We start from the raw sequence: 13608 nt of genomic DNA on the forward strand, positions 1-13608 counted from the left end.
AAGGCTTTTGCCTTCAGGCTATACTATTAGTCTGCTAAGGGAATGGGTCCCCTAGTAACTGCAAGGCTACTGGGTTCAAAGGAAAGAAGCAGGTTTGTATTAAGGCAGATGATGGCTATTGAGGCAGCTCTAAAGATCTGTGGCACAACTCAGAAAATCTGGGGGCCATGCCCAGATGGGCCCCTGATAACACCACTCATGGGGGTTTCCCAGATTTTGCAGGGGGTTTGTTTCCATTCTAAAAAGTTGAAATGCCTCTCCTAAAGCTTACTTACTGGAAGTAAGAGTTTTAAGCAAAAATATGTTGGTATTTTGGCCTCACCCCATTTCACCTTCAGCCTCACTCACCAATGGAATGCAGCCCCTGAGAGTTTCTCCAAAATTGAATCCAGCCCTTGCTTTAGCCCAAACGTCCCGAAGACTTCTCCCAGTAGCTTTGGGTAGATTTTTTTAAAGCATGGGGAATTGAGAAGCAACCATCTTTTCTAGTATCTTGCCTAAGAATGGTACATTAGATACTGGACAATAATTATCTAGAATCAAAGAATCCAAATTCGATTTTCTTTTTTAAACAAGGGTTTAAACATTGCCTCCTTAGGTGGAGTGGGAACCACACCACCCCTCAGAAAAGAGTTAACTACCTCTGAGATCCAGAACGGAACAGTGCTAGCAGCTTCTAATATCCAGGAAGGGCATGGACCCAAACAGCAGGTGGTAGTCTCAAACCACCAAGCAACTCATCCACATCTTCAGGCTGCACAAGCTGAAACCTGTCCGAAACCATATGATTAGACAGAACCAATATGGGTAGACAGGCATCCATCTTTGACTCCCTTGAAATTATGACATCCAAGATGGAATGAATGTGAGCAATTCTGTCTGCAAAATGTAATGCAGACAAAATATAATGTAATAAATATAATACAGACAAAATATAATGTAAAAAGTCCTGCCACAACAGTACCTTTGTATTTATTTGTATTTAGTTATTTATTACATTTCTATACTGCTCAATAGCTCTCTTTATGTCAGAATGTTTTAAGTGCTTTATCTGTGTCCATTCTATAACACATGGCCAGTATCAGGTTTTCCTAGGCATACAGTCCCATAAAAATGATCATAGGTATTGCCACATAGATAAGCATATTACTAATTCATGAAAACTGTACAGCATAATTTTTTTTTACTAATTTAACTAGTGAGAAAAGAGTGTTGTTGTTGTTGTTCAGTCGTTCAGTCGTGTCCGACTCTTCGTGACCCCATGGACCATAGCACGCCAGGCCTTCCTGTCCTGCGCTCTCTCCCGGAGCGTGCTCAAGTTCATATTCATTGCATCCATGATGCTATCTAGCCATCTCATCCTCTGCCGTCCCCTTCTCCTTTTGCCTTCAGTCTTTCCCAGGAGAAAAGAGTGTATGGGTCCTTTAATGATGGGTAGGCAGGCAGACAGATGGCACCTGACAGTATTTGGAAAACATACTTAGCTACTGATGTAATAATTGATGTTGCTGTTTTATAGGCATATATACAATTCAAGTACTCACCCAGCCTGTGAGTAAGTTTATGCCTTTAAGAGAGATGGGACTGAGCCCAATAAGCTTGCTGGGCTGAGTTTGAGTCAAAGTGTGTGTGTGGGGGGGCATCTGGATCTTGAGTACAATTCAAACATTTCTGCCCTACAGTACTGCTTAAGAACAAAGCGCCCAGTTTAATCTTCAAAGTCTTAGACTAACTGCTTCACAGAGCTGGCAAAAGTTTGTTTTTTTTTTAAGTTCTGATATCACATAAACACAGGGCTTCTCAGAAATACAAAATGTATCAGGAATGGCCTGGGAAGAGGAATTATCCAGCAGTAGGGACTCTGAAGTATGTGAAGTTGAAGGTTCTGAAAAAGAACATTTTAGAGAGTTGGCAGATTCTGGTTTATTTGCTGAGTTCGTACCTACCTATGTCAACAAGTTACCTGGTCCAAGCGGCATGCACAGTCAAAAGGAGAAAGTCCAGTGGAAATAGTGCTGAAAAGTGTTCCATCAACAAAATTTGCCACATCATCCCGACATTTGAACTCAGAATGGTTCAAGTCAGACAGACGAGCCTGCAGGGCCTATGCTGCTCCATTTGAAAGTAAAACATATGAGAGGTCGGACGAAGTAAAATAGTATGTTTTCAGGGCCTCCTTTAAAGCCTCAGCCCCCTTTTCAGCTTTTCCGTTACAACACACAGCACATACTTCAGCATGTCCATATAGCAGCTCAGGTCTGGTAAGTTCCATTAATTGGCGAGTTTTTAATAAAACACGCTGGGGAATTTTAATACATATTTAAGAAGCAGTTTAAAAAAATATACTTATTAAATACATTTTTTTTGTATAGCCACAGGTTTAGGCACTGGTGTCCTTTGTTGTTTGTAATTGTGAGGAACTTGGCCTGTAAAATGTGTCTGTGTGTATATATATATATATATATGCTTTCTTACTTGCTGATACTCCTTTTATGTACTAGACCATTTTTATGTACTAGACCACAGATGAAGACTTTGGGCATCTCTACACCAACCTAAAATCCTGCATTTAAAACGGGGCTTTCTGCTTCCATTTTAAATGCAGGATCACAAGGACTCCCTTTTTCATGTGCTTTCTTCTTCCCCCTTCCCCCTGCCCTCTCCCCATATCTGAGTCTTCCATTATCTTTCATTGATTTTGCTCCTCTTCTTGCCACTTTTACTCTTTTCACAGAGGAAACTCAAGCAGAACACAACAGGGTAATTTGATAGCTCATTATCTGTAATCTATTTAAAAATGGAACAAAGGGCATTTAGTGCAGGAGATGCCTTGGAGGTTAACGGCATCATGTAAAGAGCCCGCAAACTTCCATGAAGGAGCAATCTCAGTTGCAAGACTGAGTAGGACTGCACACTCACTTTGTGTCCCTTGACACATCTCACACACTCCACAATCAGTCTCGATACCCATCCATCAAGGCAGTACTTAACAGTCCAATTTTCCTACCTTGGTCCGTGCACGGAGTTGCCTGGTTGCCGCGGTTAGCGCCAGTGCCTACGGTCACCCTGTCTGCTTCACCGTGTCATGCTTCGGGATCCTTCTGACTGCACATCAGGGAAGCTCCCGATGATGAACCCTAGAGCTGTTAAATTCAACGGGACGCGTCTCCCCACTCTTCAGCATCAGTGGCCCCGAGCAATGAGCCTGGATCCTGGACAAGCCCCCAAATTTGTTAGAAACTCATTTGTCCAACCATGACCTGTAAAATAACTTCGTGACACATGTTCAAGCAGCACTCTATGTTTATTAAGCATGTTTGCAAAGGTGGATGTCCTAGATGAGTAGGCACACCTGACAATCAAAGCACACAGTTTTTATTCTCTTTCCCTGGCTGCTGAGTCCCTCCCTTGTTTCCCCATTGGCTAGGTACTCCAAGGTTCACAACTTTCCGATCCGCCTATTCACATTATCTCCTTGACATGTTCCCCCTCCCTTTACATACATCGCATGTACATTATAATGACCTTATTAGCTATGCAGGGTGTGTAACATAATATTCATGAGCTCTTTAAGCACGCGCAGTTCTATAATAACCATGTGTCCTAACTCTGGGTTTTTTATCTAATTTTCTAATGTGGTTTCTACTTTGCTTAGCTAACCACACTTCTAACTTCATTTTAAGTTTCTTACCACAAAGTACCTTAGACACGTTTCCACATCCTGGGAAGAAAGGAGAAGGGGACGGCAGAGGATGAGATGGCTAGATAGCATCACCAATGCAATGAATATGAACTTGAGCACGCTCCGGGAGAAAGCGGAGGACAGGAAGGCCTGGCGTGCTATGGTCCATGGGGTCACGAAGAGTCGGACACGACTGAACGACTGAATAACAACAGATATACAAAGGATTACACTGTTAGTAAGCCATCGAGAGAACGCTGTCATTGCGTGGCATAGAAATATTCTAAATGGGAAGTTCAGCTGACCCAAGGCACCCATGGTGACCACCCTTAGGTCTTACCCAGGGGAGAAGCAGGGTCCAGGAACAACCCTAGGTTTTACCATTACGAGAAATGCATATTGCCAGCCCACTAACCTGAGGCATATTAACCTTCTCCAGAAGATTCCTTACTGGCTTTAACTAAGCCAGGGGTGGGCAACCTGTGACCATCCTGATGTTATTGGGTTGCAACTCCTGTCACAATAGGGCTGCTGGGAGTTGCAGTCCCATAACGTTTGGAGGGCCACAAGTTGCCCACCCCTGAACAAAGCATTGCCTAAAATCAACTTCAGGTCTTACTACTGCCTTTCTTACGTGATGCTCACAAGTGGAGTAGCAGTAAATGAAATTTATATATCTGCAAAGTATGTCTGGATTTCTCTGGGTAGGTCATTCTTTTAGGGAGCAGTCCTGCTGGGATAGGCAGCCGCTTGTGAACTTCAGCTGCCCTGCATTTGCAGCTAGACACCCGATTTTGGCTGTCTAGCTGTGGGACCTCAGAGAGCGGGATGCGGCAGCCAGATGGCATGTTGGATGTGTCATACTGGCATTTCTGCCTTCTCCACCCTGGAAGGCCCTCCGTAACGCCCCGTTTTCACTGCTCCACGCTCCTCTTCCGAGTGTGGAGCATGGGGCCATTCTGAGTTGCCTGCTAAGCAGCACGGGAGGGAGGAAAGGTCTGTTCTCAGCAGGGAACTGACCTCGGAGCGCGTTCGCGGAAACCGACGTAACCCATGGCCATCTAGCTGCTGACTAGCGGCCATAGGATTGCTCCCTTATCCCATATTTGGCATTAATTTATGTCTGTGTGCAATTACTGCTCAGTTACAGTGGTAAAGCGCTAGCATGCCTGTTGAAGAAACAATATTAACAGTGGGTCCCATTCCTGCAGTGACTTGAAGCAGAGGAGAAAAGAGAAGGAAGGAGAATTGGAAAGAGCAATAGAAGCTGGAACAGCTGCAATCTGCAGAACAAGAATTAGTGAGGAAGGAAGGAAGGAAGGAAGGAAGGAAGGAAGGAAGGAAGGAAAGAAAGAAGGAAGTGGAGGGAAGAGGATGACTCTAATGGTTGTGATCCCAGCTTCCATCTCTGGGCTGTGGACCCTGGTCTCATCCTGCTGGAATAACCCCACAACACTGGCCATTTCTCTCATAGTCTCGGCTCTGCTGCTCGATTATGTGAAGCGGAGGAAGAGATGTAGCCGCTGTCCACCGGGACCTGCTCCTCTGCCTTTCCTTGGGAACTTGCTGGAACTTGATGTAAAGAAACCACATAAAGTTGTTCTACGTGTAAGTACTGCCTCTCCCAGCTCTGAAAGTACTGCACATCATGAAAACATTGCACCATTTCTACCAGTGGAATCTATTAAACCTCTTAGGTTATGGTTGGACCAGCTAGGAGAGCGCTGTGTGTTATAGAACAGTAGGTTTAGGCAGATCCTGAGAAATGCCCATATCTTTTAAGAGTTGCTCAGAAAAGCACAGATTATCATGTCTTATTACCATAGCATTGTGATAGAGGGGTGGGTCGGAGGGCAAACCATAGCAAAAGTGTCTCTACTGAACAATAATAAACAGTTTTATTATGGCTTTGAAGCCATCCCAGCTGCCAGTTAGGAAGGCTATTAGTTTTTGTAAGAGGAAGGGAAAGGCACCTGCGTGGGCACCAAGAAAGGTGTCCAGGGGTGTTGAGGGTTACCTACCCCTGGCCTACAGCAACTGTACTCACGGTGACAGAGGGAGCGGAAGGGGGAGTAAAGTAGTAGCACTTACCTTATTTTTTTTAATCTGTCATTAAATAACACACTCAGGTGTTAATGTAGAGAACATAACCTCCTTAATATTGAAATCCTCAATTAACATAGCAACAATTTTGTTGTAGAAAATGACTTTTGAGAAAAAAAAATTTTTAATGAAGAACTTTAAGCTTTAAATGCATCCAGACATATTAGTCTGCACCATTCTGGGCTCTCTGTTTTTGTTGTATTTTCCCTCTAGCTGTCAGACTAATTTCCTCTGTTTACTTGTTATGTATCATAGCTGGAAAAAAAGTTTGGACCAGCCATCTCATTCCAGGCTGGCTGGACAAATTGTGTCATACTGAGTGGGTTCAAGCTGATAAAAGAGGTACTGGGACAAAAAGCTGAAGACTTCACTGACCGACCACCAGTTCCACTGCTGAAACTAATCGGTCGTGGAAAGAATTGTGAAGGCAAGTGTTGCTGCTGTGCAGATAGAGTGGACTACACACACACACACACACACACACACACATATATATATATAATGCTGTTGCTGTAGCAGCACAATCAATAATTACTGTTAGAGCAACTTGATATTTATATGCACATATGTAGCAACATCATGCATTCATTCATTCCATTTCTATACTGTCTAATAGGTGAAGCTTTCTGGGCAGTTTTGGAAGATTAAAAACCATTAAATACATTATACATAGTATAAAACCCCCTTTACATACAAACATATAAACAGACAGACAGCGCACACACAGACAATTTTTGAACAATCCATAAGAAAAATGCAGACGCTAATTAAAACTGCATCATATGCTGCCAAATGTCTGACAGAAGAGGAAGGTGTCCTGTGTTGGCTGTAGCAAACTCTGAATGCAGCGGAGTCAGCAAACACTCAAGCCTACAGGTGGTTAGCCAGTGGCCATGACAAAGGTGGTCTAAAACCAGGCAGAAGTCAGAACGCAGGCAGGCAGACAATGAGGATCAGGCAACAGCAGGAGTAAAGGTAACAAGCAAGAGATCAAACACAGTAAATCAGTCAGGTACAGTCCAGAAGCAGGGTCAGACGCACAGAAGTGATGGGAGCCTCTGCTGAGTTCTGTTCTAGAATTTTACCCTTCTGCCAGGCTCGGCCAGAGGACAAACACCGACTTTTGTGTGAGCAGATGTTTATTACCAGAACACTAAGGTGTGGTGCAGTCAAGAGTTGCCATCGTGGCCCCTCGGGACCCAGCCCAGAACAATAGGCAACTTTGGTATTTATACAAACAAGTAAACAAAGCACATAGAATCCTAGAATCATAGGGTTGGAAGGGGCCTACAAGACCATAGAGTCCAACCCCCAGCTCAGGGCAGGAAGCCTGATTCCCAGGTGGTCTCCCACCCAAGTACTAACCAGGGCTGGCCCTGCTTAGCTTACAAGATCAGACAAGATCAGACACATCCGGCCCTTTGCTCATGATGTAAGCTTTGGTCAGTATATTGTGCAGCGCTGAGTCAAGGGGCCGCAACCTTCCTTCAAAGGAAGTTTACCGGTTTTCAGAGACAATGCCTGCTAGGCATTGTGACTCATGTGCAGTAAGTTAATCAGCCACCCAGCTTCCATGGCTGAGTGGGGACTAGAACCTGGATCTTTCAGCTCCCAGTCCAGCACTCTAGCCACTACGCCACACTGGCTCTCATGAGGCAAGTGCGCAGCCACTATTCTGCCTATTAATTTTGTGAGAAACTATCCCTCCTCTGACCTTTTAGTGTTTTTACCCAATGAATGAAGTCACAGCAATGGTTAACACACCCACAATCTGGGTGTGTTAACCCTTCTGTGTGTGTTAACCCTTTGGGGAGTCTTTCCTGTTAGGAAGTAATTGCAGCCTCATAAAAATAAAACCATTTAAAAATCCAGGAGTTTCCTGCAGCTGGGTTTGGGCTACAGTGTGCCTACCAAAAAACAAAAGGTAGCAGCAAAGGCAGGAGTTCATGATCTTTCTAACTCAAGTCTTGTTAATACTTTTTCCTGAGTTTATAAACATTAAAAAAAAAATAACTTGACTGTGCTGTTACGAAGAGCCCCAGATTCTGCTGATCTGGGAAAATGTGGCCTGTATCTAGACGGGGACGAAGTTTTATTGATCCTGGAGAAGGGCAGAAAAGCAGGTCCCATAGGATGTTAAGGCCTTGCACAGCCCAAGAAGAGATGCAGACTTCTTGCATAAACTTTCTGGCCAGCCACTGTGCTCTAATTGCCTTAATTGAATCAGTTAACACTTGCAAATTTCAGATCTTGCCTCAGGACAACAACTACAGAAGCCCCCACCATGAAAATATTTTATGCTGATTTCTGACCTTTCTGTTTAAGCCAAATAGAAAGAAAAATAAAGAATTCAATGCCTTTTAAAGCTGTAAGAAACCCAATATTGTGTAAGCAAGCATGCCTACATGACTTTTGTCACTTTTGCTTAAGACTATCACCAAAATCCCCTTGGCTGTCTTGCTTACCTGGACCTGTGAAAGCCGGAGATATGCATCCATCAACTCCCATCCTTTCCTCACATCAGGAAAGAAAGAGAATCCCATTGTCTTCTTTCTTCCCTTAATGTCTGACACCTAAAATCCATTTTCCAACATCCTTTATTAATCTTAGACTTGTTTTGTTTTATTCTGATTATTATATCCTGAGAGAAAAAGGATAAAGACAGCAACCCAAATTCATAAAACAAGCAGGGAGGGAAAGAAGGAAAGAGGACCCCTTCCATCCCTTCTGCTCAGGAGAGTAACCCCCCCCCTTTCCTCCCTTCTTTCTCCCCTTCTTTCCCAGAGAAGGAACTCAACAGAGCTTCCTATCACTTCACGAGCCAGCAGATAAGGAGAGGTAAATCTTTGCATCATCTTTTCTTCCCCTTCTCTCTTTTCTTCCCTTTTCCTAATATTCCACCCAATACCAAACTCCAAAACTCCTAGGCTTTAGCTCTTTCTCCATCCACTTTCTCCCCCAAACCCTGCCTTTGCTCTCACCCCTCCTCTAAACTCTCTCATAACTCCCCCAAAGAGTCAGTTTCTCCCCTAGTCAAAATATCAAGCTGAAAAGTTCCTTCTCCCCCCTACTTTCTCCCCCTTTCTACACATACAAATACAAATACACACACACACACACACACACACACAATTTCCTATGCATCCCAGTGTACTTCGCTATTGACTTTAAATGCTTGTCTCTAACCTTCTGAGTGTTACTGTATGATTCTAATTCCTCAAATGTATGTATAGGTCTAATTCCCCTGATGTGTTATTTTAATTCATTTTAAATTCCTCTTTAATAAATCAAATAATTGCTTTTAAAGACCTTGTTGTGGTCTCTGACTCCCTCAACTTTGGGGCAGTATCAGGTTTTCCTCAGCACCCAGAGTTCAACGCCAAAAGATCCCTCAGGTATATGTTTGGTTTACATGTATGTGATGTGCATGTCCATGTAAATTAAAATATAATTCGTAACAGTGTGCAGATAACGTTCATCATCATTATACCCATGTTGCTGGAGGCAGGTTGTGGCTGAGAAAGTGTGGATTGCCTGAGTCCTGCAAAATAGCCCAGTATTGCTATTGCCATTTTGTGGAGGGATGTGTGTTGGAGAGTATGACCGCTGTGCAGTGCGGTCCAGTGCTGCTGGTGTTTCAGGGAAATGCAGATGGGGCTGTGAACTTGATTCTAGCAGCAGTGCCATTCATTAAGGGTGGGAACAGGTTGTTGAGACAGAGACAGATCTATCTAGCTATTTCCAGCTCTCGCAGGAGGCCCAAGTGGAACCTCTCCCCATCTCTCTTGTAGTGTTGGCCTTGGAACTGAGACAGCGTGCCACGCAGCTCCACAGAAGTTAGTGTTTTCTCATGTATTGTAGAAATAATGAAACCTCTTGTGAAGGTACCTGAATCTGTTGTGCGTTGCCTGTTGAGCGGAACCTACCACTAGGCGGCAAGCTGAGCAGGTCACAACCCCCGACATGCCCCCAATATTAACCATGCCCTTCAGCCCTATAATGGCCTTTGGCCCAAAGGGCCGTTACAGGGGTGAAAGGAGTCATGGAAAGGACTCAGGGTTTCAGCTGTGGATGGAAAGACATTGAGTACATAAAAAAAGCCATGCTGAATCAGACCAGACCATGTAGTCCAGCATCCTGTTCACACAGTGGCCAACCAGCTGTCAACTGGGAATCCACAAGCAGGACACAGGTGCAATGGCGCCCTTCTGCCCATGTTCCCCAGCAACTGGTGTACATAGGCATACTACCTCTGATTAGAGGCATATTGCCTCTTATCTGAGTTATTTGTTATTAGGTAACTTATTTCGATTCACCCCTTCCCTATTCCCCCTGACCAAACTCAGTCTGTCTCTTGAGTTCTTTGTGGGCTCCTTCACACAGAGTTTTTATCCTGCTATAGACATTGCTTACTCACAGAAGTTTGCTGGACCTTTTCATGACATCATTAACCTCCAGGGCACATCTAGAGGTATTTCCTGGTTATTCTGTCTCAAAAAGATCCAGAGCTAATGAACAATCTTTTTAACTCGGAATGTTACGCAATTAAAACAGCCACTAGATGGCTCTGTTTCACTGACTTCTATGGAACCTTGAAAATTAAAAGCTTCCCCTCTCAGCAATCACGTGGCCGCTGTCTGGGAGCCTACGATAAACGCAGGAAGGCTCCAGAATGGGAGGACTGTGGGGGGTTTCTTCAGTGTAAAGACAGTCTCTGTGTGTTGTGTGACTACCACACACACATGCACGCATGCATAGAGAATAATGGTGTGCACTGACCACAAGATTTGGATCAGACCACAGTTTGGTGATTTGGAAAACAGCCCGATTCAGCTTGGATCTATTTGGAGGCTGCCTGCTTCAGTTCAGGTCCAAACCTTGATTCAGAAATCCAAGTTTTCATGCCTCCCATTGGCTATCATTGGAAAGCAAGGAACACTTGTAACTTTTTTCTTTCTTTTTGTCAGAATTGGATGAAACTTGCACAGAGTAGCTCCTACCAAATCTCAGACAAATAGGTGTAGGGGGATTCGTGTACAGATGCCCTGACTCTCAAAAACAAACCAAAGTGCGATTCTTTCTCAGATCCTAAATGAAAGGCAATGTCTGTCAAAGGATCCAACCGAAGCAGCCCCTAGCCAAGCATAGAAGCTGGTTCTGAACCATCCCTAAAAACTTTACCAACCACTACTATTTACTCTGGTTTGTAAATGGATCATCATCAGCTGATCCTTTGGAGTGAGAAGAGCAGAAATGTCGTCCCCCCCACCTCCTGCCTACCTCCAGAGCCCCCCAGCTAGAGCCCTCCCTCCCTCTCCCACCCTCCAGAGTCCCACAGCCATGGACAAACGGAGTAACTCGGTCTCGCTTCCTGAGGTCGCTGTGCTGTTTCCGCCTGCTGGTGGTGGTGGCTGCAATGCCTCTCTCTCTCCCTCTCCTTCCCTGTGGTTTTGGCTACTCTCATCCCCCGTGCTCATGCTTTAAAAAAAGAAAGAAAAGGAAGTAACCCTAAAAGACTCCAAGGGAGGGTGTTTGGAGAAATGCTGCACCGAATTCTACGCCTGCTTTGCGGTCCTTCCCTTGAGCCACTCCGAATAAACATGGCTGTTAGTGTCACTTTGTGGGGCGCTGCTGTGGAATGCCCCTGCCAATCCTGGATGCTCTGCATCTTCTGGCACATGCACAGTGCCAACAGCTGGCTTTTACTCAGTTCATCGCTGCTCTAGATGCTGGAATACACATTATGAAGTGGAGGGAGATAGTTCAGTCAGCTTAGCAGAGCAGATAGCAGCAGGACCGACCAAGACCGAGATCTTGGGGTTGTGGTGGACAGCTGGATGAAAATGTCAGCCCAGGGTGCGGCTGCTGTAAAAAAGGCAAACTCCACGTTAAGCATAATTAGAAAAGGTATTGAGAATAAAACTGCCAGTATTATATTGCCCCTATACAAATCTGTGGTGTGACCACACATGGAATACTGTGTACAGTTCTGGTCACCACACCTAAAGAAAGATATTGTAGAGCTGGAAAAGGTGCAGAAAAGGGCAACTAAAATGAACAAGGGGCTGGAGCATCTCCCCTATGAGGGAAGGTCACAACAGCTGGGATTGTTTAGCCTGGAAAAAAGGAGAGTAAAGGGAGATACGGTAGAGGTGTACAAAATTCTGCACGGTGTGGTGAATGTGGCTGGGGAGACATTTTTCTCCCTCTCTCCAAATACTAGAACCGGGGGTCATCCCATGAAGCTGATTGGTGGGAGATTCAGGACAGATAAAAGGAAGTACTTCTTCACACAGCACATAGTTAAACTATGGAATTTACTACCACAGGATGTAGTGATGGCCACCAATTTGGATGGTTTTAAAAAGAGGTTAAACAAATTCCTGGAGGAAAAGGTTATCAGTGGCTACTAGTCTTGATGGCTATGTGCTACTTCCAGTACCAGAGGCAGTGAGCCTATGTACACTAGTTGCTGGGGAACATGGGTGGGAGGGTGCTCTTGCGCTCATGCTCTGCTGGTGGGTTCCTGGTCAACAGCTGGTTGGCCACTGTGTGAACAGAATGCTGGACTAGATGGACCCTTGGTCTGATCCATCATGGCTCTTCCTATGTTCTTATGTTTTTATGACATTTCTTTAACTACTCCAGTGTGTATGTATACTTTTCCACTCAGACCTATGCTCGCTTGTTTTTCTTTTCTGTGTTTAAGAAATTTGGATATGGGATCTATGCAGAGCAATCCTATGTAGGTCTGCTCAGAAGTAAGTCACACTGTGTTCAGTGAGGCTTATTCTCATATAAGCATGCAGATGTGTAGTCTTAGGAAGGAAGAACGGATGAGGCAAGAATTTGTGTATCGGCTGGGGGGGGCTCTTGCTGTTTTTTTTCTTTTCTGTTTTCTTTTTTAACAGTATCACTTTCCCTTCTGTGCAATGGGTTTCTGATGAAGCAGGGAAATGTGAGTTCAAATGTGAGTTGTCTTGTGTTGCTCAGCTCCCCTCCCCCCAGCTTGTGCTCATGATCTTGAAGTTACTGGCTTCAATTTGCCTTTCTGATTAATGGGTTTCCAAAGGAGCAGAAAACTATGGGCTTAAAGTAATACCTTTGAGTGTTGTGTTGCTGGGGAATCCCCCCCCCCCTTTGCATGCATGATCATCCACTCACTGCCCTCAGTTTGCCTTTCTGATAAATGGATTTCTGCTGGAGTGGACAAATGTGGGTTTAAGGGTGTGGTTTTTGTGTGTTGTGGCGCTGCAGCTCAATCTTGATCAACTTACTGATCTTGGTTTGCCTTTCTGATTAGTGGGTTCCTGCAGGAGCAGAAGAATTTGGTAACTCTACTGTTATCTCCACCAATCCAAACAGAAAGACTTTGTGAAGCGATTGACTTTAAAGTGGGAGGCAGCGACTGAACCCATGTTCACAACAGTGCAGTTACAAAGCAGCAGGACTGCTCCTGTACTCAGCAGAGTGGAACTGAAGGCAATGAGTTACTTCTGGGTAGAGATGTTTACCCCTCTGCTCTCCCCATGCCCCTGCCCCGCACTACTTTCTCTTCTGTCAATCAGCGCCACTTCCACCAGCCTGTGCCAAAGCCCGCTGAGGTCACACAGACTCCCGAAAAGCACTGAAGCCACTGTGACAGGAAGCTCTGACACAAAATGAGTTTGAAAAAAAACCCAGATTTAGGGCAAGAAACGCCAGGCTAGCTATGGAGAACAGCATTTGTTATATGACACTATCAACTTGGGGATGGAGTAGAACCAGAGTAAAAGCCCCTTGTAGATGGGGCCCTACTCTGCTCCGTCAACCACAGTGGGCAT

At 44.7% G+C, this 13608-nt stretch overlaps 1 pseudogene across 1 annotated transcript in view; it reads left to right on the top strand.

Moving 5' to 3' along the window:
* The first annotated feature begins 5043 nt into the window (after positions 1 to 5043).
* LOC146339704 (cytochrome P450 2D14-like) overlaps positions 5044 to 13608 on the top strand; it is a 28213-nt pseudogene continuing 19648 nt past the window's right edge. The window contains exons 1-2 of the transcript XR_014784565.1: positions 5044 to 5290; positions 6041 to 6212. The product of XR_014784565.1 is annotated as a cytochrome P450 2D14-like (transcript). The remainder of the gene's footprint in view (positions 5291 to 6040; positions 6213 to 13608) is intronic.

The sequence above is a fragment of the Heloderma suspectum genome, chromosome 7, assembly GCF_057233095.1.
Source record: "Heloderma suspectum isolate Gila_16-S chromosome 7, 16-S_ref, whole genome shotgun sequence".
In the NCBI taxonomy this organism is placed as follows: domain Eukaryota; kingdom Metazoa; phylum Chordata; class Lepidosauria; order Squamata; family Helodermatidae; genus Heloderma; species Heloderma suspectum.